The sequence below is a fragment of the Acinonyx jubatus genome, chromosome E4, assembly GCF_027475565.1.
Source record: "Acinonyx jubatus isolate Ajub_Pintada_27869175 chromosome E4, VMU_Ajub_asm_v1.0, whole genome shotgun sequence".
In the NCBI taxonomy this organism is placed as follows: Eukaryota; Metazoa; Chordata; class Mammalia; order Carnivora; family Felidae; genus Acinonyx; species Acinonyx jubatus.
The window spans coordinates 3,041,367-3,067,086 of NC_069395.1; the positions used below are offsets into that span (position 1 = coordinate 3,041,367).

Here is a 25,720-nt window from a genome sequence, read left to right on the forward strand (position 1 = left end):
AGTTAGGTATTTTGATTGTTGAGGGGGAGTAAGTGGTGTCTGTTACATTCTTAAGAGGGACCTTCCGCCCGCGGAGGGGCTTCCAAAGTATGTTTTTCTCCACCCAGACACCTCAGGTCCTAACCTTTCCCTCTCTGCCTGGTTTGTCCTATCTTTTCCTATCATAGTCTCCTCTCCGAACGCACGACTCCTAACTGCTGTTAGGAACGGGGATGACGACCGATTTTTTTTTTTTAAATAAATGTTTATTCATTTTTAAGAGAGAGAGAGAGAGTGTGTGTGTGAGCAGAGGAGGGGTGGGGGGGGGCAGAGGATCCAGAGTGGGCTTTGCGCTGACAGCACTGAGCCGACGTGGGGCTCGAACCCGCAAACCATGAGATCGTGTCCTGAGCTGAAGTCGGACACTTACCGACTTGAGCCACCCAGGCGCCCCACGACCCATCTTAATTAACTACTTCCTGCTGAAGGGGGTGATGACGGGGAACGGCAGGGCAGGCTTAGAGGTCGATCCAGAGGTCCGATATAGTGGGAGGGTGTTTGGAACAGCTGGGCTAGCAAAATTTTCTTGGATGTCTTATTTTTCTGATATGTGTGATGGCACCTACGGATGACATAGAAAAAGCATATCAGACCAACGAGCGTGAGTATTCCAAAGGCAATGCCTCTTAGGGAAGAGGTCACACCATGGGCAGGAAAGACACATTGTAATCATCCAAAAAATCCCTGGCATGTCTGGTCATTTTTTTTTTTTTAAAGCAGTTTAACGATAGTTTTTCCTCCTCCGTCCATATTTATTTGGATAAGCACTTGAACTAGTTTATGGTCCTGAATCCTCAGTTTCTCCTTTGGCCATCCAGTTTCCCTGAGAACAACTCCATGAGGCATATTTAATTTTACCTCGAGCAAAGATTGATCTTGGATATCCAGATCGCTGTAAATTCAGGCAATTGTTTATCCGTCCTGGGGCGAGTGGCCCCGTTGTCCCAAATTCAGTCATTAATGTCCCTTCCTCGCAAGGGCCCGTTGCTCTCTGGCGTTACCAGAGAAGAGTGTGGGAAAATCAAGTCTCCCCATATGCACCCCAGGGGCTGAGAGAAAAATTCAATCAGAGGTTTTCCGGAGATGCCTCTGATAGTTACGTGCATTCGGATGGTTGGCCGGGAGTGGGAAGGAGGACAGAAAGGGTGGCTCTGGTTTCAAGAAGGAAATCAACCGGTTTTCCTTCTGTTTCCAGTTACCCGAGGCTCTGGGTTTCCGATAGGCGGTTGGTTTGGGGGGGCCACCATCAAGAGCCCCGGGCCCACCAGTCCCTCTCAGGGACACTGGTTATCTGAGCCCTCACAGATCGAGGTCCCCGAGGGCATTCAGATCTCTGGTGACTGTCTCCACACAAGGGGCCTGGCTTACAGTAGGGTTTCGACTTCGGTTGTCCTCTCCGAGGACCTTCTTGTTTCCAGAGCCCTGAACGGCCACATACCACATAAATGGCACCGGGTGCCAGGACCTCGGGAAGTCCCATCTGACATAGTACGCAAGGCCGCGAGTAAAGCCTCAGATTTTTTCTTAAGCCTCCTTTCCTGTTCTTTATTCTTCTCTTGATCTCGGTTGTAATATACCCGATTGGCAGCTCGTAAGAGCTCCCCCAGGGTCCCTTTCGGGCCAACAGCCAAACTTTTGCAGTCTTCTCTGAATATGTGGGGCCGAGTGAGGGACAAATTTGTCCTTCAGAATCGTCTCGGCCTTAGGGGTGTTAGGGGAGGTAGCCCTACATTTAATGAGAGCCTCCCTTCACCTTTCCAGGAAGGCCACCAGGCTTCCATCCTGTGTCTGTAAGATCGTGGCCAATTCAGTGTAACTTAAGGGCTTCACCTTACTCCTTTTTAATCCTTCCAAAATACAGGCTTGAAAATGGTGGCGACACCATTCCCATTGGGATTATCGTAGTCCCAGCTAGGATCTCGGGGCAGAACTGCCTGAGCTCCAGTAGGGAATTGGAAGTTCCCCACAGGACCTCTGGTCCCATGGTAGTTAATGAGTTGCTGGTCCCCATATCTCTCAGCCAGTGCCGGAAGCCCACGTTCCTCTGTCTCGTTAAGAATCTGATTCAACAAGCGGTGCCTGGGTGGCTCAGCCAGTTAAGCTTCCGACTTCAGCTCAGGTCATGATCTCACGGTTCGTGGGTTTGAGTCCCGCGTCGGGCTCTGTGCTGACGGCTCAGAGTGGAGCCTGCTTCAGATTCTCTGTCTCCCCCCTCGCTCTCTGCCCCTCCCCCACTCACTCTGTCTCTTTCTCTCTCTCTCTCAAAAGTAAATGAACATTAAAAAAATTTTAAATTAAAAAAAATTTTTTTTTAATTAAAAAAATGATAAAAAAGAATCTGATTCAACAAAAAGCATTATATCTTTCTGGGTCAACTCAAAAACATACGTAGTGTTCTGAAAAGCCTCTGTATACTTATCTGGATCATCAGAAAATTTACATAGATCTCCACTTATCTGTCTTAAATCTCCTAATGAAAAAGGTACTTGTAATCTTATCATGGTGGTACCTCCCTGTGTCCCCCCTTCCTGCACCCTAGCTTCTTGTAGGGGAGACATGCCTGTCACATTGCGGGCAGGGCCTGCTAAGGTAGGCCACAGAGAGAAGTGTATGCTTTTGTTTTTGTTTTTGTTTTCAACGTTTATTTATCTTTGAGACAGAGACAGAGCATGAATGGGGGAGGGGCAGAGAGAGAGGGAGACACAGAATCTGAAACAGGCTCCAGGCTCCGAGCTGTCAGCACAGGGCCCGACGCGGGCCTCCAACTCACGGACCCCAAGATCATGACCTGAGCTGAAGTCGGACACTTAACCGACTGAGCCTCCCAGGCGCCCCAGAAGTGCACGTTTTAACGTCTGGATGCACAGATTGAGGAGTGGAGGAGGAGGAGGAGGAGAAGACTTCCCTTCCTCCTTCTCTGGGTCTGCCTTGGGTATAGGCAAGGAGCCCTTAATCGTTTCCTCTCCTGACTGCGGGACTTTAGAAAGGGTGGCTGTTAACTCAGGATCCACCTTACGTTGCTTACACATATCTCGATTTTTTCTTAAGGCCCCAAAACATCGAACACAGGGGACTTCTCCCCATCTCCCCTCACGTTGCAAACCAAGTCCAATCGTAGGATGGTATTTTAATTGATATTTCCCTCTGGCGGCCAGGTTTCCCCCTCCAGCTTGTATTGGGGCCAAGCCTCGGTGCAAAAGAAAATGAGTTGCTTTTTCTTCAGGGTTTGTGGATCAAAATCGTCCCAACTTTTCACAGGGCATCCCAAAGGCATGTTGGCCTTGGTTGGGGAACTGCCTATCTGTAGGGAAAAGGAGGAAAAGGCATCCCTTATCTCAGTTTCCTATAGCTGGCCAGGAAAATCCTCATCTCCTGACCCCCGTTGTTGGCCGGCTCTGAGACTGGCAGACGGAAGCCCGGTCAGTCTGGACAGGTGCAGAGAGTAGTCGTTCTTACCCAGGCTTGACCCTACCTCTGAGAGCTGACCTTGTCTTCCCCGATTTCTCTTACCTCTCCGTTTCCCACCTGTGGGACTTTGGGGGGTATCGACTGTGGCCAAGTAAGACTCCCCTGGTGGTAGAAGGATGTGCTAATTTTATTTTTGGCTGGACAGTAGTTTACGTATCAATCATTGGATGTTGGGGGGGCGCGGCTAAAAAGGCCAAAGTCGAGGTCTGTTCCTCTGCCTTTTCCAGCAATGCCCACATAAACATGTTCCAGCCGTGTGGGTGTCCATTTTAAAGTCACTAGATTGGTGCAAGTCAGCATACGCTGGGCTAAGTGTAGCACAATGGCTCCCGTGTATCCCAGTAAAAGCCCTTCATGTGTCATAGTCATCCATCCCTCATGGCACATCCCTCCCTCCATCCATCTGCCTGCAGAAACAACACAAGTGTGGAGCGTTTGGAGGCCGGCAGCAAGGACATGGCCACCATCTCCCCGGCCTTTTTTTTTTTTAAAGTTTATTTATTTATTTTGAGAGAGAGAGAGAGCAGGGGAGGGGCAGAGAGAGAGGGAGAGAGAGAATCCCAAGCAGGCTTCGTGCCATCAGCTCAGAGCTCAGTGTGGGGCTTGAACTCACGAACCATGAAATCGACCTCAGTCGAAACCAAGAGCCAGATGCTTAACGGACTGAGCCACCCAGGCGCCCCTCTACCCGCGAACTTTTACAATCCATTCATTTTAACCTTAGTCCCTCCTGACCACACATAAAATTCGTTTCCAAAGATTTCCCCTCATGAGCCTTCTACCACATTCCTTTGTACTCAGATTTTGTCCCAAGTCATTTCTCTCCAACAACCAGTCCCATGTAGGACAAAAATTACTTTTTTTTTTTTTTTTTACCTTCGCCAAAAACGTGTTTGCATTTCTTATATCTTTCTTACGCGTGTGCTTTTCCACATACAAAGCTGCTTTCCTTATTTCCATCAGTCTTAACTACATTTAGCAGAATTTTAACTCTTAGAAAACTCCGGTAAAGACTAAGTAGTAAGTAACTGTGAACCGTTACATCAGAATTCCTTAGATGGCAAACGTATGAATCAATTAAGCATGTTTTCCAACAGGCCCAAATATCCTTAGTTTCTCTGCAAGAAATCAGAAGCACAGACCTGTGTTTAGTAAGTAATGCTTTCAGCATTCCATCGGATTTGGAAAAGGCCTAAGTGTCCAAAAAGTGTAATCCAGCTTATCATCCCAGCAAAACTTTACAGTTCCAGGTCATCAAAGGCCCTGAAAGCGAACTTAACGGTTGCCCGTGAAACCCAGGAGACAAAACGAACCATCCTGTTAAGCCATCGTTTTGCGGGCAACTCGTAACAGAGATATTCATGGGCTTATTTGGTTCTGTAAACCGAGGTGGGAGAGTTTCATATATTGAATGCTGGTAACTCTGAAGACGTGTCTCAAAATTAAACCAACAGGCTTCAGTGAGTTTAAACACGGACTGTGTTCCACACCTGCGTCCACTTATAAGTCGATCCCTTGGTTCTCCGTTGTCAACTTTGCTGGGGCACCAGTGAGGAAACACGAAGCGGGTGGCGTGAGCCTGAGGGGGTGCTCTTTGCTCCTCGACAGCGAGGGGAGGAGGAGCCCATGGCTCCAGAGGCCCCCAGGTGACATAGGAGCCAGTCATGCTGGCCGCACTGAGGTGGTGTAGAAACAGGAGGAGTTAGGAGAAGGCAGAAGAGGTGAGGTGCAGCGAGGAAGGCCGGAGGCAGACGAAAGCCCAGAGGGCAGAGAACCAGGTCTCCGGGTCCTGAAGCCTGTCAGCTCGGACAGGTGAGCAGATGCAGATCTCCCCCCCCCCCCCCCGCCCCCCAACAAGTGGCATTCGGGCAGTCCGTGTCGGGCCAGAGAAGACTGGGAAGTTCTCCGGAACAAAAGGCGTTTCGGCAGCTGCTTGGGAACATTCCTTTACGTCCCCGTCCCGAGGCGGACTAACCAGGCCATCTGCGTCTCGTGGGGAGCCTGCCAGATGTCTTCTCTCCCATCCCCCCGTGGGCATCAAGGGCAGGAGGAGGGCGCTGAGCCCAGAGGGCATCGGGGTAAGTCCGCAGCAGACGTTTGAAAATGAAAACGAGAGTCCAAAAAATGGGAACCTGGGAGGTGAGCCATGCCAGAGGGTTGGAAATGGAAGCAGGGGGCCACCTTCCACCGTAGTTGGGAAACCTGTGAGAAGGGCACCTCGGAAGTCACCCGCATCACTCCTAGAAGGGTATCTGAGGGATCAGTCTGGGGCTTTCCCGCTATTTCCCAAAAGGAGAGGCTGGCCAAGATGGAAAGGGGAGAATTCCACCCGACACCCAAGCGGGCGGTCGGGGACCAGGTCCTGCCGACGGCCTTCAGGCGTCCACCAAAGAGTAGCCTCGATCAGGACCCTTCGGTTGCTGAGTCCGTGCATCTGGGCGTTCTTCTCGAAAGGGAATTGGGGCTCCGCCACACCGACGTCCCCAACTGTGTTGGGGGACCAGCTGGGAGGACACCCAAGGAGCCTGTCCCCCAAGGCTGGAGAATGGCCACCACACTCTTCCCTCTTAACTGGCTGACGGGCGCCCACTGTTTGCTCTGAGAGCTTTGTTCAGGCTGGAAAGAAAAGAGGGGGTGCCAGCTGCTCTTTCCGTATAGCTAGACAGCGTGGCTATACTGGGATGAGCCCCCAAAGGCATGTTGCAGGATTTTTGACCTCAGGACCCAGGGTTCCTTGTCTCGCCGCTTCGAGGAACGAAGGAGACAGAATGAGCAGCAGACAAAACGGAGTCTTAGCAAGTCAGAGGAGTAGGAAAGCTCACTCTGCAGAGAGGGGCTTTCGAAGGTGAATGCCCGCGATGGGGGAGGCGCGACGGGAGGCGAGGGTCCTTGTTTTACAAGGTGCTGGTGTCCCTCCCTTCCCCCCCCCCCCCACCCCGGTCCTTCTCAGGTGCCTCCCTTACTGGCCGGATGGCGCTGGGTGCTGGGTGGGCCACTCCTGATTGGCTGGACTCCACTGGGTGAGGACTCAGACTGTGGTCATCCTGTCCCTCGTAGCACATAAATTTTATGGTTTACTTTTTTTAGTTAGGTATTTTGATTGTTGAGGGGGAGTAAGTGGTGTCTGTTACATTCTTAAGAGGGACCTTCCGCCCGCGGAGGGGCTTCCAAAGTATGTTTTTCTCCACCCAGACACCTCAGGTCCTAACCTTTCCCTCTCTGCCTGGTTTGTCCTATCTTTTCCTATCATACTGGGACAAGGGCACAGATGAAACAAGTCAGTGCATCCTGAAGAGAGGGAAGGGGGAGAGAGGGGGGAGGAAGAGGCGGGGAGAGAGGGAGAGAGTCAGGGAGAGGAAGAGAGGGAGGAAGAGGGGTGGGGGGAGAGAGAGGGAGAGAGGCAGGGAGGGAAGGGAGGGGAGCCGGGGAGGTAGGGGGGGAAGGAAAGAGGTAGGGAGAGGAGAGAGGGAAGGGGGAGAGAGAGGAAGACAGAGAGGGGGAGGGGGAGAGAGGGAGAGGAAGAGAGGAGGAAGGGAAGGAGGAGGGAGGCAGGGGTGAGGGGGTGGGGGAAGAGCAGCAGACCTGAATGGGAAGGAAGAAAGAGCAGAGGTGCCCTGTGGCCCCTGGCTCCTGGGTTGGGAGAAAGGAAAAGAAAGCAAAAACAGAGGCGCAAAAAGACTAAATGATCCCGAGGCAGATGCAGCTGAGTCTGGTGTGTGTCCCGCATTATTACGGGCTCTGAGAGGGTGGAGGAAAGGGTGTGGCACGTTTTGGCCGAGGCCCTGGGTGGCTGGCAGGAGGGGGTGGTGAGGGCAGGGTGGCCGAGGGCGGCCCCGTGGGGACAGTCAGGGCCGCGGACCCCTCCCAGGCGCGGCGGAGGGCCCCTCGGAGCCTGGGTGGAGGGAGGCAGGGGTGGAAAGTCCAGGCCTAATTGCCGGGTCCTTCTCCGGCTCGCAGGGAGCGCGGGGCAGGAAATTCCTCGGATTCCAGGCCCCTAGGATCATTGCCGAGCGTAACCGCAGAGCCAGGAGGGAGGCCGAGGGCGGCCTCTCTCCATCTTTTCTGCAGTTTCCACGCCAGCCCACGAGGAGGGCGGGCGAGGAGGGCGGGCCGAGGGGCCCCGGGCCGTCGGCCCCCCGGTGGGGGCGCCCCGGGACCCAGTGCGGGGCCGGGACTTCCCGGGCGCATGGGCTGCCGGTGCGGGGTGAGGCTGGGAGGCCCCGCCGTCTTGGCCGCATAACCAACTGTCCCTCCCCCAAGACCGACCGTACACCCCCAAGACCCCCCGTCCCCGCCAAAACTGCCCCCCCCAGACCGGCTGTCCCCGCCAAAACCGACTGTCCCACCCCCAAGACCCCCGCCCCCGCCAAGACTGTCCCCCGCAAGACCGCCTGTCCTCCCCAAGCCCCCCCCCCGTCCCCGCCAAAACTGCCCCCCCAGACCGACTGCCCCCAAAACTGACCGTCCCACCCCCAAGACCCCCCGCCCCCGCCAAGACTGTCCCCCGCAAGACCGCCTGTCCTCCCCAAGACCCCCCCGCCCCCACCAAAACTGTCCCCCCAAGACCGACTGCCCCCCAAAAACTCCCTCCCGAAGACCACCCGCCCCCGCCAAGACTGTCCCCCCAAGACCACCTGTCTGCCCCAAGACCGACCGCAGACCCCCAAGACCCTCCCCCCGCCCCCGCCAAAACTGTCCCAAGACCGCCCGCCCCCCCCGCCAAGACCACCCCCCCAAGACCGACTGTCCCTCCCCCAAGACCGACCACCCCCTCCACCTCAAGACCGCCCTCCCCCCCTCCCTCCCAGGGCAGGGACCTGGTGGCCCTCCCTCTGCTCCGAGCTGGGCCTGTGGAATGAGGCCTGCCACACCGCGAGCGCACACAAGCGTGCAACACACACACCGACACACAGTAACAAGCGCGTGTGCACAACTGCCCGCACACCATTTCTCCCACTCTCTCGCGGACGCGCCCCACCGTCACAGACACGCCCACTCGCAGACACACCTCACGCTCCGAGGGACACACTCACACAGACATGCGTGCTCACACGCACACACACGTTCTCTCTCTCCCGCAGACGCACAGTCACACGCCCCCAGACACGCGCTCACACACAGAGCGCACACAGTGCTTGCCGAGCGACCATCCGGGGGAGCTCGGTGGGGTGTGTCCGCAGCGCGGGTCCCGGTGACCAAGGCTTCGTGCCGAGCCCCGTTCCTCTGCCAGCTAACCTAGCCGCTTCTCACACTGGCACTTAATATCTGCTCGGAGAATGCAAACAGGGTTTTAATATTATCTCCGGTAGAACATAATTAGGTGCTGCTAAAAATTCATTATCATGCTTTCTAAAGCCGAAAGAAATGACTCGTGCATCATCCGCCCCACTGCCTTTCCTCGCCGGTGCCGAGAGCTGCCGAGGGAGTGTTTTCATCATAACTGGTTGATGGGGGTGATGGGGCCTCCTTGAAGGGCAGGGGGGTTTCCTGGGAAGGGGGAGGGGGAGGGGGAGGAGGGGTCCCCCCTCAGCGCCAACCTAAAAATGGCCAGTGCGGGCTGGCCTCAAGGAGGCATGTCCAAAAACCCCCAAAAACTCACAGAGAGGCGCCTTGTCTGGATTTGCCCCAGGACTGTTGCACTTTCTTGGGACCGGATTATAAAATCTTTTCAGTTCTTCCTGAGACCTGCGTGTCCCCTTTTGTTACCAGATCTCTTTTCTGGGAGACCAGGACAGGTCTCTTCCTGAACTTTAATGCAGATTCTGCCCCGATAACACAGAATTCGGCTGGCCCCACAACGTTGAGATCACTCCCGGGTCTGGCTAATTCCATCAGCTGGGAAAAGGATGCATGAGGCCTTACCCTCACCTTGGTTTCCTTCCTGACTGCTAAGTGAGCCGTGTGGCTTGGGACAAGTTGCTTAACCTCTCTGGGCCTCAGTCTCCCCTAATGAGGAAGTCGGGCTAGGTAAAAGCAGAGGTTCATTTTGGCTGTAGCTTTGGGTGTTTCTATGTAAAAGGATTACGTTTTTCACCACTGTCCCTTACCTGGGGGACCGAGAGCCGGCCCCTTGAGGTTGTGTGGGCATGGCAGGTGCAGTGGACTTTATGAAAGGGGGCTTTCCTCAGTCCCTTCTGTTCCCTCCTCGGGTTTCAGGGGTAAATTATGCCTGTACTTACTAGGATACGTACATAAGCAGCTGAGGCGTTAGGAAGGGGCAGGAAATGATACGGGGTGTGGTGATAGATGATGCTGGTTTGGCCAGGTTTCCTTAAAGGTGTAAGTTTGGAGCAGGGCTCAGGAGGAGGGGACGTGCGTAGATTGCCAGGGGAGAAAAAAAAGCACCCCAGTGTGTGGGTGGGTGCGGTGGGGAAGGAGGAGGGGTGCCGTGGGAAGCCCTGTGCGCCTGGGTTCGAGGTGCGCCACTCTTACGGGTTCTCGAGAAGTGGTCAATGAAATGAAGTTTAAGAAGCTGCGTGCAGATTGCCGGGCATATGGAAGTGAGGGGACACAAAGCAGGAGGGAGGCCGAAGGGGCCATTGTCCTCCGAATGAGACCATACGAGCGGCGTGGAAAAAATATCTGGGGAGAAGGACGTCTCAGCACTGTCTCCATTTAGTCATCTCACTTGTGCTAAACCCTCACTGTGTTCTGGGGCATCAGTTCTGGAAGGGTCTATTGCGAGAAGTAGGGACCAGATAAGGGATGGGCCCTGCCCAGTGCCACACAGCTGTTTCCTAACTCTCAGGAGAGCTAAAGACCAGTGCATTCCTTGACCTCAGTTTCCCTGTTAAATTTGCACCTAGTGCCTGAGGACTCCTTAGGGAGCCACCTTCACACACCCCGGGAGCTCTACTGTAGGGGTGCGGCTCCGCCCGCCCCGCCCCCGCCACAATCAGAAGTCAGGACTTGCCCCAGATCCTGTGCCAGCCGCCCAAATCCCCGCCCGAGACTTAACCCCCCCCCCCCCCCCCCCCCCGCCACGAGGCCTTCCTGCGCAGATTTCACAACAGATGCATCCGAAGGGAGAAGGTTGAAAGTGTTCAGGCAAGCGCTGCTCCCCTGGGCTCCTCCCTGGCCTGTCCCCATGGGGACCCCGGTGCTCGAACAGTGGAAATGCACCTGCTACAGGGCACGGGCCTTGGCCAGCTTGCTGCCTCCCCTGTGGACTCCTACCTGCATGTACCTGGCATGGGTGTGGGTGGGAAGAAGCCTAGGATTTGGTCCAGGAGGGGCCGGGAGGACCCAGGAGCGACCACCCTAGGTGATGTCAGGGTCCCCGGGTGCCTCCCAGAGTCCTCCGTGGAGCCCGTGGAGCCTCTGCTCTCTCCTCTCGACGGGCTTGGCCCGTAGCCATGAAGATGGCCGAGGGCGGTGAGTCCGCAGCCTGGGAGGCTGTGCCTGGCCCTCCCTGTCTGGAAGGGTCAGGCAGTGCAAGCCGTGCCCCCAGGGGCAGTGCCTGGTGGGGGCGGGCCGAGGCCCAGGGGGTAGGGTTCCGCTCTGACCCTGGGCTACAGAAGACCCCGTCACCTTCTAACCGAGGGTGCGGGCTCGGCAGGACTACCCGGTCAACAGAATGTTCTCCTTTGGGTTAGGTTTAGTTTGGCAAGCACTTACTGGGTGCCAGGTGCTGTTAGGTGCTGGGGAAACAGGAACGCAGTAGGGCTCCCTACGTCCAGGAGCACACAGTTCAGTGACTTTTTTTTTTTTATTAATTTTTTTTAATGTTTATTTTTGAGAGAGTGAGACTGAGCGCAAGCGGGGGAGGGGCAGAGAGAGGGAGGGAGACAGAATCCAAAGCAGCTTCAGGCTCGAGCTGTCAGCACAGAGCCCGATACGGGGCTTGAACCCACGGACCGTGAGATCATGACCTGAGCCGAAGTCGGACGCTCAGCCGACTGAGCCACCCAGGCGCCCCGACAGTTCAGAGACTTTTTATTTGAGAGCAACAACACCTGTGTCAGACGTGGGAGGAGAGTGAGTACAGGGAAGGCTATCTGGCAATCAAGTTGGAGTGGCATAGTTTCGGAAATCCCCGGCCACCACACTGGACCATCCGTTCTCCCTACTGGACTGGGGAGGCAGCGGGGACGAGGGAACGGGCACAGGACGAGGCGTCCGGGGACAACAGCGTTGCCGGTAACATTCCATCTGGGCCAGGCAATGCGCTGAGCGGCTCTGGCTCTGTGTCCTCTAAACTGAAATCATTTCTCTCCATCTTTAAGATAGAATCAATCCGGGAAGGCTTCCTGGAGGAAGTGCAGTGTTCGAAGCACGGGAAAGGAACATTAAATTATTGTGCTAGGAGAGGCATCGTGCTGTGCGGTGTCCCCTGGGAGAAACAGAGGCAGGAGTGAGTCGGGGGGAGGGAGGAAGTGGAGACCAAGGGTTTTGAACAGACGCTGTGAACAGCAGCGTAGGAACTGGGGAGGCCGGTGGGGGAGAGCATGCAGTCTCTGGGCCCAGTGCTAGCAGATGGTGCTACCTGAAGGCATACTGGTTTATAGAGGGAACCACAAATGGACCTGCTGGAGGGAACCAGATGTTTCTGAGGCAGGATCCTCCCTGACCTCAGAACTGGAGGCCACTTGCTGCCAGCTGCAATTTTGGGACAGAGTGGCACGGCAGAGGCCCTCAAAGGTTGGAACTGCTTGCCCTCAGTTAAGGAAACCGGACCAGAAAAGGGTCCTGCCTCAGATTTCCGCAGCCGTGGGCGGCCCGGGTGTGGCTGGCAGACGGCCCGTCCCAGTGGTGGGGACTCACTGTGGTCCTGAGCGCCGCACCCGCGTCCTCCCCCAAGCTACCCATTCCCTCCTCCCACCAGGAAGGGAGGCACAGACCCCTCAGAGTACAGAGCCTTTCCCTGGATGGAGGCACCAGTTGTGGGGGTGGGGGAGGAGCAGAACCAGCCGGAACAGGTGGGAGGAGGGGAGAGAGAAATGGGGGCTGGGGAGAAAGGGGGAGCAGAAGGAGAGGCGTAGAACAAGAGAGGCAAGAAAATAGGGTCCTGGGGCCAGGGACGGGGGGCTGGGAGGAGCAGGAAGGACAGGTGGCCCGAGAATGAGGTCAGGAGACAAGGAGAGGCCTGGGAGAGCCAAGGGAGGGAAGGCGGGGGAGGGGGGGGACAGGATGACAGCACAATGCGGAGGGAGGTGCAGAGGGGCCAGAGAAGCAATGGGGGAGTGAGGGAAGCAGGGGATGGGGAGATGGGGGCAGTGTAGCTGGAGGAGAGAGCGGAGACAGCGGGGACCTGGGGGGCCCCACTTCCCTCTCCCCGCTCAGCGGGGAGGGGGAGAAGGGCAGGAGGCGTGCTGACCTGGCAGGATGGCGGACGATGGCAGACGGGGACCCGCCAGCCTCCCGCGCACGGGTGGCATGCAGCCCCGTGGTGCGGGAGGTGTCGGGGGCGCCCCTACCCCCGCCTGGCACTCTGGAGCCGCCGGCCTCCTGGAGAAGCCGGGGAGCCCAAAGCACGGGAGGAGGAGGAAGGAGAGGAAGGAGCTGCCTGCTGGCAGGGGTTTCTTGTCCCCAGGCCTTCCCCCCCACCGGCCCCCCGCCCAGCATCACCTACTCCAAATCTCAAAGGCGCAGGAAGCAAATTCGGGGCAGGCCCAGCATCCTCCTCCTCCTGTGCTGCCGGGTTGACGCGGGTGACGCATCAGCGGAGTCTACTACACGCTCGCCCTGGCCTGACTTGTCGGGGCTCACGCGGTCCAACGGCCTCTAGGGGCTGGGGCGACAGCGGGGGGTGGGGGGGAGTGCACCCGTGTCTCTTGAGCACGTTCCAACCCAGCCCGACTTGTCGCAGACGGGGACAGTCTGGAGAAATGGACAGAGAGTGCGTTTTAAAGTCAGACTACAGGCGCCTGGGTGGCTCAGTCGGTTACGCAACCGACCTCGGCTCAGGTCATGATCTCGCGGTCCGTGAGTTCGAGCCCCGCGTCGGGCTCTGTGCGGACGGCTCAGAGCCTGGAGCCTGCTTCGCATTCTGTGTCTCCCTCTCTCTCTGCCCCTTCCCTGCTCATGCTGTGTCTCTCTCTGTCTCAAAAATAAATAAACATGAAAAAAATAAATAAATAAATAAAGTCAGACCTACTCGGTTAGCACCCCAGCTGGGTAGCATATCGGGTGCTGGGCGAGTTTCTGAGCCTCAGTTAGTGGTGTGCCGGCACCTTTCTAAGTGATGGCTGTGCATTTATGCCTGGTTCGTTAATGGCCTTCGCAGTGGCACCGGGGGTGAGGTAGGTATTTGGCGTCCCCATTGTACAGAGGGGGACTCTGAGGCACAAAGATGTTAAGCGACTCGTCCAAAGGACAGGGCGTCTGGGGCTGGGGTCAGGTGTCCGGCCTGGAGACCGTGTGGCCGATGACCTTGCTCCAAGGCCTTTCTCTGAAATGGGGATGATGTGACCGAGTATGGGGCCGCGGGGAGGACCAGATCCATGGGGAGCACTCGGCACATAGTAGGTCCTCAGTGTGTTCGTATCATCCCAGAGCAAGGCAGTGGGTGCTAACCTGCCAAGGAGTAGCACAGCCAGGAAGCTCCGAGTGAGGGCAGACCGCCTTTGTCCAGGTGCCCAGCAAGCCTGAGCGTCCGGGAGAAGTGACAGCAGTTCAGTCTTAGACACAGAGTGGGGGCGCCCCGGGGAAGGAATGATCGTCCAGAGACCACGTCAAAGGGGCCAGCACTGCGACCTCCCCGTTACAGCCCCGTGACCTGCACACTGCACCCCTGTGACCTCCCCAGTGCACCCCCACGACCCCCCACTGCACCCCCCATGACCTCCCCACCACACCCCCACGACCTCCACCGCACCTCCATGACCTCCCCAGTGCACCCCTGTGACCTCCCCACTGCACCCCCACGACCTCCCCACCGCACCCCTGTGCCAGTCCTACTTCCTGGCACCGGTACTGCTTCTCCTCACTCCTCTGCTCCTCCATCCTGTCCCCCCAACTCCCTCCAGGTCCCCACCCAACACCTGCTCACTTACTAGTGGCTCAGGCTTGGGACATGCCCCCGTCCTGGGTGCCTTCTCACCCCACCACCAGCCTTGGACCTTCACCTCATGAAAAGCAGGCTCAGCGCCCCGGCAGGACTGACCCTGGCAGCTTTGTAGCTGCTCAGGTCGTCCCCCCCTCCCCCCCCCGCCGGGGTCCACAGCCTCGTGGCCATTTGCACTAGTCCGTCTATGCCTGGAACAAACCCTCCCCAATGTGGGGAAACGTGTGAGGCGTGCTGTGATCCATCCAGGATGGCTAGAGGGCTTAGTGGGACATAACGGGATTGGGAGAGAACCTGGGCTTCTTCCCTTCTCTCCAGCTGCTCCCAAAGGTGGGTGCAAAGCGACTTTCCATGGAAGCAGCCAGCTTTTCGCAAGGCTCTCTGGTGCGCCCGGCCTGCTCGCTGGGATGCGCCAGGCCCTCCGCCAGGCCCAGGGGATCAGGTGAAGGAGACCGTTTCCGCTGCTGCGGATGGAAAGCTCGGGAGGCATTCATGGTAATAAGGCGCCGGATGCTTGGACATCCCAGGCGCTGGCTCGGTTGTTATTTTTTTACTTCTTCCTTTATCCTGAGCGGCAGATTCATAGTGCTTTTCTGTTCACTGAGCGTTTCTCAGCCCGTTCGCTTGACTGCACCCCCGCCCCGCGCAGGGGCTGTTATCGTCCCCATTGCACCGAGAGGGGACCCTTCTGTTCTGGAGCCGGGTGGCGCCTGGGGAGGGCGGAGGACGCAGATCTGCGCTTTGTCCAGGTGGTTGTGCCCGTTCCGCTGCCCAGCGCTGTCCGCTGAAAGTTGCCCTGCCCGGAGGGCTCGCCTCTCTTTAAGTTGGAATAATGGAGTTGTATCTCTGTGGTCATCTGCTACAACCTTTATTAAGCACATGATTGTGTCTGGCTCGGCGTGGGTGCGGGGTACGAGGTCCGTGCGGCCAGTCCCTGCCCTCCGGTGCCTGCGGTCTCAGCCAAAGCGCAGACGTGGATGAGCCCGTCCAGGGCCGTGTAGACAGCAGAGTGAAAACAACACCCTAACGTGGGCCGACAGCACAGTCTTTCCAAGACTGTGCAAGGCGGGGGTAAGCGCGTTTTTGGGGTGGGGCAGAAGGCCACGGCGCTGCGCTTTCGGCAGCCACCCCGATTCTTGCTCATCTTGCTATCACAGAGCCCGTGTGCGCATGCGTCTGTGCGTGCATGCGTGCGCCTACCCCTTCCGGCCGCCAGCGTGCACTGGGCTGGCTGTAAGGCAGGTGGTGACGGGCGTCCTGTGTTCAGGGGGTGATGGGGAAACGTCACCATCCGGCAATAAGATTCACTGTCCTCCAGCGCCCATCAAGTTTCTCTCTTAACGCTGAGCCCTTATGAGATGGAATGAGCACCTGTAATGTAGGGAGAGAGAGAGAGAGAGAAAGAGAGAGAGAAACCCAACAGCAACTTCAAAATCAGAGCGATAAGGGTTTTCATCCTAGACCTGCTAATATTTAGTCACATCCGTGACATCGGGCCACTTATGTGCGCTTTGCCGAGCCTCGGTTTTGTCGTATGCGGTTGGGAGAATTATCTGTAGCTCGCAGGGCTGCGCAGAGAGCGAGGTGAGGCTGTGTGTAAAGCGCTCTGTAACCCGATGATATCATGTGTCTTTGTGAAGTTTTTTTACATTTTTTATTTTTAGCATGTAACGCACGTGGTACCAAATTTAAAAAAAATGCAGACGGGTACGTGGTGAAATCTCTCTCCCGTGGCTGTCTCCCAGCCACGTTTTGGGCCTCACAGGATCGCTCTGTGGTCATCCCTGTGTTTCAGGAATGGACACTGAAGGCCGGAGAGGCTGAACGGCTTACCTGAGGTCACCCAGCCGGAAGGCCGGCTCTCACTTCCCTCTGTAGGCTGTGGTCAGAGTGAACCCCGTTGCTGCGTCCTGTGCTTTGGGGGCTGCAATCTCTCTAGAATCTTGTGGAGCGCCATTGATTCCCCTGCCCCCCCCCACCCCCATCCCATGCCATCCAGACCCACGCATAAGATTTCATGTGGCTTCTCCACCACTGGATCCCCAAACTATCCATCCCAGGCCTCTGTGTCCTCTGTGGGGCCCCTCTGGAGAGCCATGGCCCGCACACCATCTGCTCCGTGAGAAGCCCAGGGCTCTGGAGCCGGAAGACTTCACGGCTCTGCTCCCCGCCACAGTGTATCTCAGCTTCGTGACCTTGGGCACGTCCTTGGGGTTCGAGTTTTCTCTCCCCAGAGAGTTGTCAATTAACATTAAGTCATTTTGGGGGCGCCTGGGTGACGTAGTTGGGTAAGCGTCCGACTTCGGCTCAGCTCATGATCTCACGGTTCGTGGGTTCGAGCCCCGCGTCGGGCTCTGCGCTGACAGCTCGGAGCCTGGAGCCTGCTTTGGAGTCTGTGTCTCCCTCTCCCTTCCTCTCTCTCTCTGCCCCTCCCCCCCAAAGATAAATAATAAACATTAAAAAAACCCATTAAGTCATTTTGCAGCCTCTGAAAGCATAAACAAATCTAAGATGCATTACCCGCCACAAGGCCTGGAGGGAGTGAGAAACGCAGAAGGTAGCTTCATACTTGGAATTTCCCCGCCCCCGGGCCTGGGCCGGGAGCCTCTCCTGCCGGGTGGAGGCCATCCGGCCACCAGCCCCTCTCCAATCCCGCACCCAGAATCAAGGCCCCGGTACTGGGTGTGAGCACGACTCACACAGCGTCACGCATCCTGTCACCAGACCTCAGTGCCATCTGCTTGGCCTGGGCCAGGGTGAGCGGCGATCCCATCGTGAAGACGCGTCTCGTTAAGAGGACCGGAAGACAGAGTCCCCAGGCCGCCTGGTGGGACCCGCGCTGCTGCCTGGGCAAGCGTCCCCTCCCCTCCCCTCCCCCATTCATTAATGATCACGGGAGGTTTTATTCCCCCCAACAAAAGTGTTAATTAGACATCGTTCAGAACAGGGATGTTACACAGATGAATTAAACCCAGACCAATCAACAAGCCCGCGCTGTGCTTCCCCCGAACGAGAAGGGAATGAAGGCGGTAATGGGAGGCAGGCAGTAGGAGGTCTACCCTAATATGGAATAACAGGGAGGAAGGTTCTCTTGAGTTCCGCACCGCTTCTGTGACGGCAGACACCTTTGTCCTTCTGCAGTTCTGTCTTCTCACTGCTTTCTCTTTGTCCCTTTCTGCAGCACGCACACACACGTGCACACACACCATTAGGCTCGTGTTGTTTGCTGCTTCCCTGGTGTCTGGGCCTAGGGCTGGGTCGTCGGGGTGGGGATGGAGAGGCCACCCCAGTCAGGTGACTTCAGTTCCAACCCTCCCTGGGCCGTCCCTCGCCACCTCTCACTGCGGGCGAGCCCTCGATCGTTTAGAGCCAACCCGTTTGTCTTCTGGTCAGAAGACCGGGTATATCTTGCTTACACGTTCCGTGGGTATGCAGTAGGTACTCAATAAATACCTGTTGCGTCCGGATGACTGGGCGACACCCAGAAGCACTTTGTGGCCTGGCAGTGAGTCCCTGGTATTGATCGCCCTCTGTGGGCAGCGTGGGGAGAACTGGGGGGCAGGGTCCCGCTCCAGGGGGGTGACTAGCGAGGCCCGGAGTCTGTTGACGCCGAGCAACGAGGACAAAATGGGCACAGACTGTGAAGCACTTGGCTGGGACGGCGAGCTGGGCAGACCTCAGCGGACGCGCTCACACGGCCCGGAGGGGTGCAGAGGGTGGGTGGACGCTGGGGCGGGTCTGCCGGGCGCCCCGAGGGCAGGCCCGACTCCCCAGTGCCCCACGGCCTGGCTCAGGGTGCGTGCTCCCGTGAGGGTGCATCAGACCCGATGCGACAGGCTGCTAGGGACGTGGAGCCCCCTCCCGTGGTCTCTGGGGTTGGTGGGGTCAGAGGGCATTGAAGGGCGCAAGACTTTCCTGAGGAGGGGGATGGAGAGTGGGACCGGAGGTCTGCTCAAAGCCCCCCCCCCCCCCCCCCCGCGGCTGGTCTGAGAGGAGCCGAGCTGTGGCTGTCCCTTTCTCTAGCACCAGATAGTCAACCCTGGAGCGAGACCCCCCCGTCCACAAAGCACCCCTTCGCTGGGCACCCCTCTCTTTACGAAACATCCCCAACCTAGGGCAGGACATCTGTGCCCCCTTCTGAGAGGGCCCCTGCCCGGCACCTGTGGCACCCTGTGCAGGAGACGTCCCCGCTGTGTTGGTCCCCATCGCTACCCAACTGCATAGATGTTTGAGCCTCGTCTGGAAGCCCGTCACTGCGGGACGCAGCCACAGACTCTTGTCTGGCTCCCGACACGTGGTCACTGGGGCCCGTGGAGCCAACATGAGGTTCTTCTCCCTCCTTCTCCTCTTTGATTCTGGATGCCTCAGTCACCCACAGGCTCCTCTCTGACAGTTTCCATCCGGGTTCGTACCCAAGTTCTTGACCTTCTTCGTGTCACTGAAACCGAAGCTCTGATAGGCTCCTGAATGATCCCGTTCAGGTTTGACCTCTGTATCCCTGAAACCCAAGCTCCGATAGGATCCTGAGTGCATCCCAAACAGAAGGTAATTGTCCAGTCTCTGTTACCTGGTCACCTGGACGTTTTACTCTGTGGTGTGTGTGCACATGCAGGTAAGCCACAGGCACGTGAGGTTGTGTCCCTCCCTTGTGACCTGCATGTATTAGAAGCCAGGCGGGGTGCGATCAGACTCACAGTGTGCTCTCACCAGCTGTAGGAGCTTGGGGAGCTCTCCGAACCCCTCCGACATTCGGCCTCCTAGCGCTGAGTTTTATGGTTCAGAAATTAAAAGCAAGAGGACGATGATTTCTGAATCATGAAGCTGTTTGTCAGATGTCAGGGGTGATTACTCCTTGCCAGTTCTGTTAGTCCCTTACTAAGGCAGTCGGGGGCGAGGGAAGGAGGTCCTCGTGGAGGATCCACAGTGCCGCAGCCGGTGTGAACATATTCTCAGGTCACGGGGGGCCGCCCAGCCGCTTAACTGCACATCACTCCTTGGTTTCTTATCCCACCGGGTATGGGTGAAAGAAATTGAGGAACGCTGGGGACAGGAGTGTTTAGATCGCCTCTGCTCGGTGTCTGCTACCCGACCAGCATTTATCTGAACTCTGTGTGACGGAGGGTGTGTGTGCACCTGCGCCATTGTCTTGTCTGTCCTCCTTACATCCTTTTCTTCCAGCTCTTTGGGTGGGGATCCTGTTTTGGATCGGGGAGTTGCAGCAGGGTCTGGTAGGAGCCACGGGCCCGGCCTCCTGGCTCGTAGCTCTCCAGGTGCCCTCCCGGCCTCTTGGCAGGGATCAGTTACTGACCATCCGTCAGTTTCTTTTGTCTTTTGGGAGGAAACCTGTTCAGAGCGGCCCCCTGGGACTGGGCCCCGGGCAGCGAGTGTCACGGAGAAGGGAGGTCCAGATGCCTGATGCTGGCGCGCACCTGCCCGTGGTGAAGGCCCGAAGCCAGGATTCGGGATCCTGCCTGGTGTCTGGCACCCTCCATGCACCAGAGGTGGGGGGCAGGGGTGGTGGTCCCAGGAGGGACGCAGGAGACCCCGGCCTTCACGCTGGGAGGGCAGATATAGAGCACGGACGGAAACCAAGGGACAGAATGAGTATGTAGTGGGTCCTACCCCGCACTAGACACTCTGCTAGGTATCCTACTTACTGTTGACCCACTTAATTTAATTCTCCTGGAGCCTTGTTAAATAAAATGACGAATTCTCTTTTCTGGAAGAGGTGCGAAGGCCCAGGGAGGTGACGGTCGAGGTGGGATCAAACCGACCCGTCTGAGCCCTGCTGTGTTCCTCAGTCCTTGTCTCTCTGGCCTCAGGGAACCGCGCTGAGGAGGGAGGGAGGGAGGGAGGCCCGTTCCTGCTCCGCAGCGACCGCGGGGCCATCGGCGGTAACTGGGCCGTGCGGGTGATGGAGCACCGTCTGCATTCCAGCCGGGCCTGTGATTCGGGGGTGGGGGGACGTCCCCGGAAGAGACTTGCTGCCACCCAAACCGTAGGTGTGGATCCCCGCGGAGCCAGGGGTCTGGGGCCGCACAGGTGGGTCTCTGCACCCAGAGGCTACCGTCCGCCCAGCCCCGCCACCGTAGACACCCCGGTGCGGACGGACGCTTCCCTAAGGGAAGCACCAGAGTCGGGGCTCCTGGATCGCCGGGAGTGCTCCAGGATCGCCGGAAGTGCTCCGGGATCGCCGGAAGTGCTCCGGGTTGCTCGTTTTCCTCCCGGGAGGGAGGCTCTGGGGACTTTGAAAGTGGGGGTGTCCATGGTGACAGTGTAGACGGCGCCCCCTGGAGCACAGAGCCGGAAGAGGGGGACTCAGAACATTTACCAATCCATTCGTTTATGAATCACTGTTCCGGACTTTCTGCCTAACTTATTGGGACGGGCACAGGGGTGAACACAGAGCGCGGGCGTGCGCTTCAGCCGGTGGCATCCTGGGCAGCCGCGAGGCTGCCGAGGGGGCTCGGGATGTCATGCGCTTCGTGCCCAGGCAGTGGGGCACTCCACTGGGTAACCTGAATTCACACCTGGACCCCTGGTGACGGGCCGTGTTAGTCGCTAGGGCCGTCGTCACAAAGCTGCGCTCACGGGGAGGCACAGGGGTGGCTGCGTGGGTTCAGCATCCGACTTCGGCTCAGGTTATGATCTCACGGTCCGTGGGTTCGAGCCCCGCATGGGGCTCTGTGCTGACAGCTCGGAGCCTGGTGCCTGCTTGGGATTCTGTGTCTCCTTGTCTCTCTGCCCCTCCCCTGCTGGTACTCTGTCTCTTTCTGTCTCTCTCCTTAAAAATAAATAAACAGTAAAAACAAATTTAAAAAACCAACCAAAACACCAAAGCCCCACAGATTGGGCAGCTTGGGACGCAAATTCATCTGCTCACGGTTCTGGAAGCTGCAAGTCCAAGATCAAGGTGCCAGCGGACCTGGTGTCTGTGCCGCAGGCAGACGGCTGCCTCCTCCCCGTGAACCCACGTGGTCTGTCTTCTGTGGGCCCACCCCAACTTCCCCTCTTCCCACGGGACACCCGTCAGATTGGGCTAGCGCCCTCCCTCATGGCCTCATAGACCTTAATCACCTCTTTAAAGGCCCTCGATGGGTCACGCTCTGCGGTACTCGGGTCGGGGCTTCCGCCTGGAGTATGGGGGGCACCTCAGCCCAAGCAAGGGGCACAGAGAACAAGAACAGTTGGAAAGGCTCCTGGGCCCGTCCACATGTGGGCAGGCCCCCCCAGGGACGAGAACGAGTGTGTTTCGGGAGCGGCAGTGGTCTGGACTCTCCCAGATGAGCCACAGCCTGGATGACGGGCCGGGGCCGGTGCGGCCTGGCTCAGCCACTGGGGCGGATGCCCCCCACGTCAAGGGAGGGTGGTGGCTCTCGCGTCTTCCGGTCGAAGCTTGAAGCGGGGGAGCCGGGTGGCTGGAGGGCTATAGGGGCAGAGCTGTGAGCCCGGAGCAGGGAGGCCGCGGGGAGGGCTCTGAAGGCTGGCAGCCTCGGCAGGTGCCTCTGAGAAGCCGTGGCCGGTCTGCAGTGAGCCTCCACGGGCTCTGGACTCCGAGGGGGCCTCGGCTACACACAGTCGCAGCTCTGCTGTGGGAGCTGGCTTTCCCACGACGGAAGTCTCAGAAGATGCCATGGCATCCCGGGGGCCACTGGTGCCATGATACCCGCTGATGTCTGGGGACCCGCTGACACCGTGGCAGCAGCAAGTTCTGACATGGGGTCTTCAACACCTGGGCTCGAGTCCCCGCGTTATAGGACCTTAGCCAAGTTACGTCACATCTGAGCTCCGCTTCTCAATTTACGGAAGGACTCCCTCATACCTCCTTCCCTGGAGTTGTGGGCGTTAAATGAACCGGGTCCGCAAGAGGTTAGCAAGGTGCCCAGTATGCTCCAGTGTTTAATGAGCGAGCGCTATGTTAAATGGTTAGCTCTCAAGCCTTTTCTCTCGTTCCAAACCCTGTCTGCAGCCCCCTCCTCCAGGAAGCACTCTGTAAGCTCACAGGACTCCTCTACTGAACCTGGGCTCCTGAGGCCCCACTTTGGTTTCCCAGGTAGCTTTGGCTTGTCATCCCGAGCGTTCCAGAAACACGGTCTCCAGAGTGGGGGCCTGTCTCCTGTCCTCCCCACATCTGTCCCCGGAGTCCAGCACCGATTCCCCCCTGCAGGGCCCACGGCTGAGCCGGCTGCCCCTCACCCCCATTGCCTCAGCAGGAAAGCGTCCGGGCTCTTGTGTCAGCTAGACGCCGGGCAGGACCGGCCTGCCCGCCGCTCAGAAACTCTGGTGGAGTCGTGGCCTGGCTCTGTGCCCACAGACCTTCCCGGGAGGCTCTCTTCTACCGGCCCCCCCATCTGCCTGGCTGGCGGGGGCGGGGGGCCGGCCCTCTCTTCCCGGGGCGGGCGACGGACCGGAGGACAGAGGCCATGTGTGAGCCGAGGCTTGTGCCTCAGTCCACGTGGTCGTGAACTCGGCAGATGTTTACGTGTCTCTGCCACGTGCCAGGCGCTGTTCTAGGCCCCAGAGATGCGCGGTGGGGAGGCGGATGAGGCTGCCCTGGTGTGGCTGGAGGGAGCCGGCTGGACGTGCTGGCAGGAGGTACAGGACGCTAAGCAGGCCAACCAGGAACAGGGGCCGTGATGCTGGAAGTAACCAACTTCTGGTCCTTCTGCAGCTTTGCCTCCCTGGGCACTAGGAGAGACTGCGCTCGGCCCTCCGAGATCTCACAAAGGGAAGACTGGACCCAAACGGGGCACCCAGGGTCTGGGGAAGAGGGAGCACCCCGTGTCACATGGAGGAAGCCTTAGACTGGCCCACTAGATAGAAGCACCCCAAGGGACGTGGTGTGTTCAGGGCTGTAACTTAGGAATCTCCAACAGCCGTGCGAAGTCGGTCCAGCCGGTGCGGACCGGCTCCAGAGGGCCGGGCGGGGGGATGGATGTGGACGTCGCAGAAATGACAGAACTTCTGGACAACCTGAGCGTCCGGTGAATGAGAAGGGCTGCTTCACGAGGCAGCAAGCCCCGCGGCCTGGGAGGCTTCCAGAAGAGCCCGGAGGGCTGTGGGCTGGGCACACTGGACCGGGGACTTCTGATTGAGGAGCATGTTGGCCAAGGTGACCTCCACCGTCCCTTCCAGCACCGGGGCCCTGCCATTCCACGAGCACCGTCCGCGGGCCCAGCCTGCCTGGCCTCGCATCATGAATGCCTGGACTTTGCTGGCGGTCACTGTGTCTTGCTTGCAGTAGGGCTGTCCATGACGAGCCCTGACGGATCAGCATTAAGAGGGAAAACCGTTTGGAAACGGGCTTCCCTTTCCTGACCCTGCAGCTCTGTCCCCGTTTTATTTTTCCGTATCCGATGGCCAGCGCTAAAGTTGCTGGACGCCCCTCATTCCCACCAATTGGCCGGTGGAGAAAACGACTAGCAGCATTGGCCCGAGACGCGAGAGGCGCAAGGGGAGGGGGTGGGGAGGGGGGGTGGGGAGGGCGGGGGTGGCGAGGGGGCCGGGACGAGTGTGCGCTCACGTCCCCACATGCCAGGGACCTCCCGGCCCGTGCCCCACACCAGCTCATCAGGCTGGTTTGCCTCCCGATTGTTCTTGGACACAGGGGCTTGGGGTGGGTTGTGCCTCAGCATTGTTCCCCTCGCCTCCCCCACCCCTTCGTGTCCCCTGACGGGCCCGGGTTGTAGATACAGTCTGGCCAACTGTGTCGACTTTCTGTTTCGAGGCCTTCTTGCCGAGCGGCCTGGCGTTCCCACCCCTGGTGGTGTGGGTCTCAGAGGCAGGTCCCAGAAGGCGAGGGATGTGTCTGTCTTGTTCTTTGTAGGGAGCCGTGCTTGTCACCTGTGGGTGTTGTTATGTTTCGTGGTTTGTTTTGATGTGTTTGGTGTTTGGTTTTCGGTAACCATGCCGTCTCCTTGAGGGCTGTTGGTTTGCTTATAAAACAGAGCTCCGAAGAGAGCATCCGGTTGATGCTGGGAGCAGGAGGCGGGGTCCCCCAGGTGGGTCTCCTCCGGACAGTCCCTCGTCGTGGCTCACGCCTGGGGAGTGATGTAACCCTCAGTGCCTCCGTTCGCTCACTTGTGTGTCTGTTCGATTAACCATTTATTGGGGACCTTGTAGGAGCCCATTCCTGGGCTTGGCCTCCGGAAACGTAGATCTGAGTAGCCGTACGTGTAACCAGGGGTGTAGACCGACGCGTGCCGTAGACACAGCAAGGAGGCCTCATAACGGAGGTAGGAGGCAGTGGGGTGGAGGAGAAAGACCAGGGACTCCAGAGTCCGACAGACTAGGGTTCGAATCCCGACTCTTGCTTTCACTGGTTCTGTGATCTTCTTGAGCCGTGGTTTGTGGAGAGATTCACGTCTGTCTTCCAACACTGTACTGAGGAGGAATTAAACTAGATCACGCAGCAGCATCAGTGCCCCATAAATATGGGTCCCCCTCCCCTGTTTGGGGAGTATAACAGGAGTGGCTCATTTTGCCTGGAGGGCTTCACGGTGGGGGAGGCCGTTGAGCTCAGAGCAGGGATGGAGGGGATAATTGCTTCAGCATTTCCTTAACCCAGCCCCATAGGGAAAAGACTGGGCCGCTTCAGAGAAGGAGGGCTGCTGCGTGCTGGGGGTGGGTGGCCAGAGGCAAGGCGGGGAAGGGGGTGGGGGCCTGGCTGTGAAGGGCCTTGGGTGTCCAGCTAAAGATTTTGAATCGTATCGTGAACAGCAAGGACATAATGGAGTTGAGAAAGCAGTGAGTTATGGACTCGATTTCATGCTTTGGGATCATAACTTGGGGGGGCAACGTGGAAGCCAGAAGGAGGTGTGGAGGAGGGGAGAGACAGCAGGGTGATGACCGACAGTCAGTCAACAAACGCTTATTGAGCAGTTATTATGTGCCAGGCACTCTACAAAGCTGAGTGAGGTAGGATCCCTGAGGGAGAGAATAGAGGACACGCTCTGGAGAGAGGCACGGGTTGGAGGGAGCCTGAGTGGGGACAGCCAGTGAAAGGCTGTGGACAAGGCTGGCATTCCTCCGTGCAGATGTCATTCACACCGACAATTCACGGTGTGGCAGGCGGTCCTGGGACTGAGATTGTCCAGGAGACAGAGTGCCAGTTAGAACCAGGGACGCTCAGGAAAAGTATTTTGGAGTTGGAACTGATCATGGATTTAAGGCAAAGATTGAGGGGAGGAGGAGATCCAGGCCCCCTAG

The 25,720-nt window shown here is 57.9% G+C and overlaps 1 protein-coding gene across 4 annotated transcripts in view; it reads left to right on the plus strand.

The window, feature by feature from the left end:
- KIRREL1 (kirre like nephrin family adhesion molecule 1) overlaps positions 1–25,720 on the plus strand; it is a 99,074-nt gene that overhangs the window by 24,128 nt on the left and 49,226 nt on the right. The gene's annotated exons all lie outside the window — the stretch shown is intronic.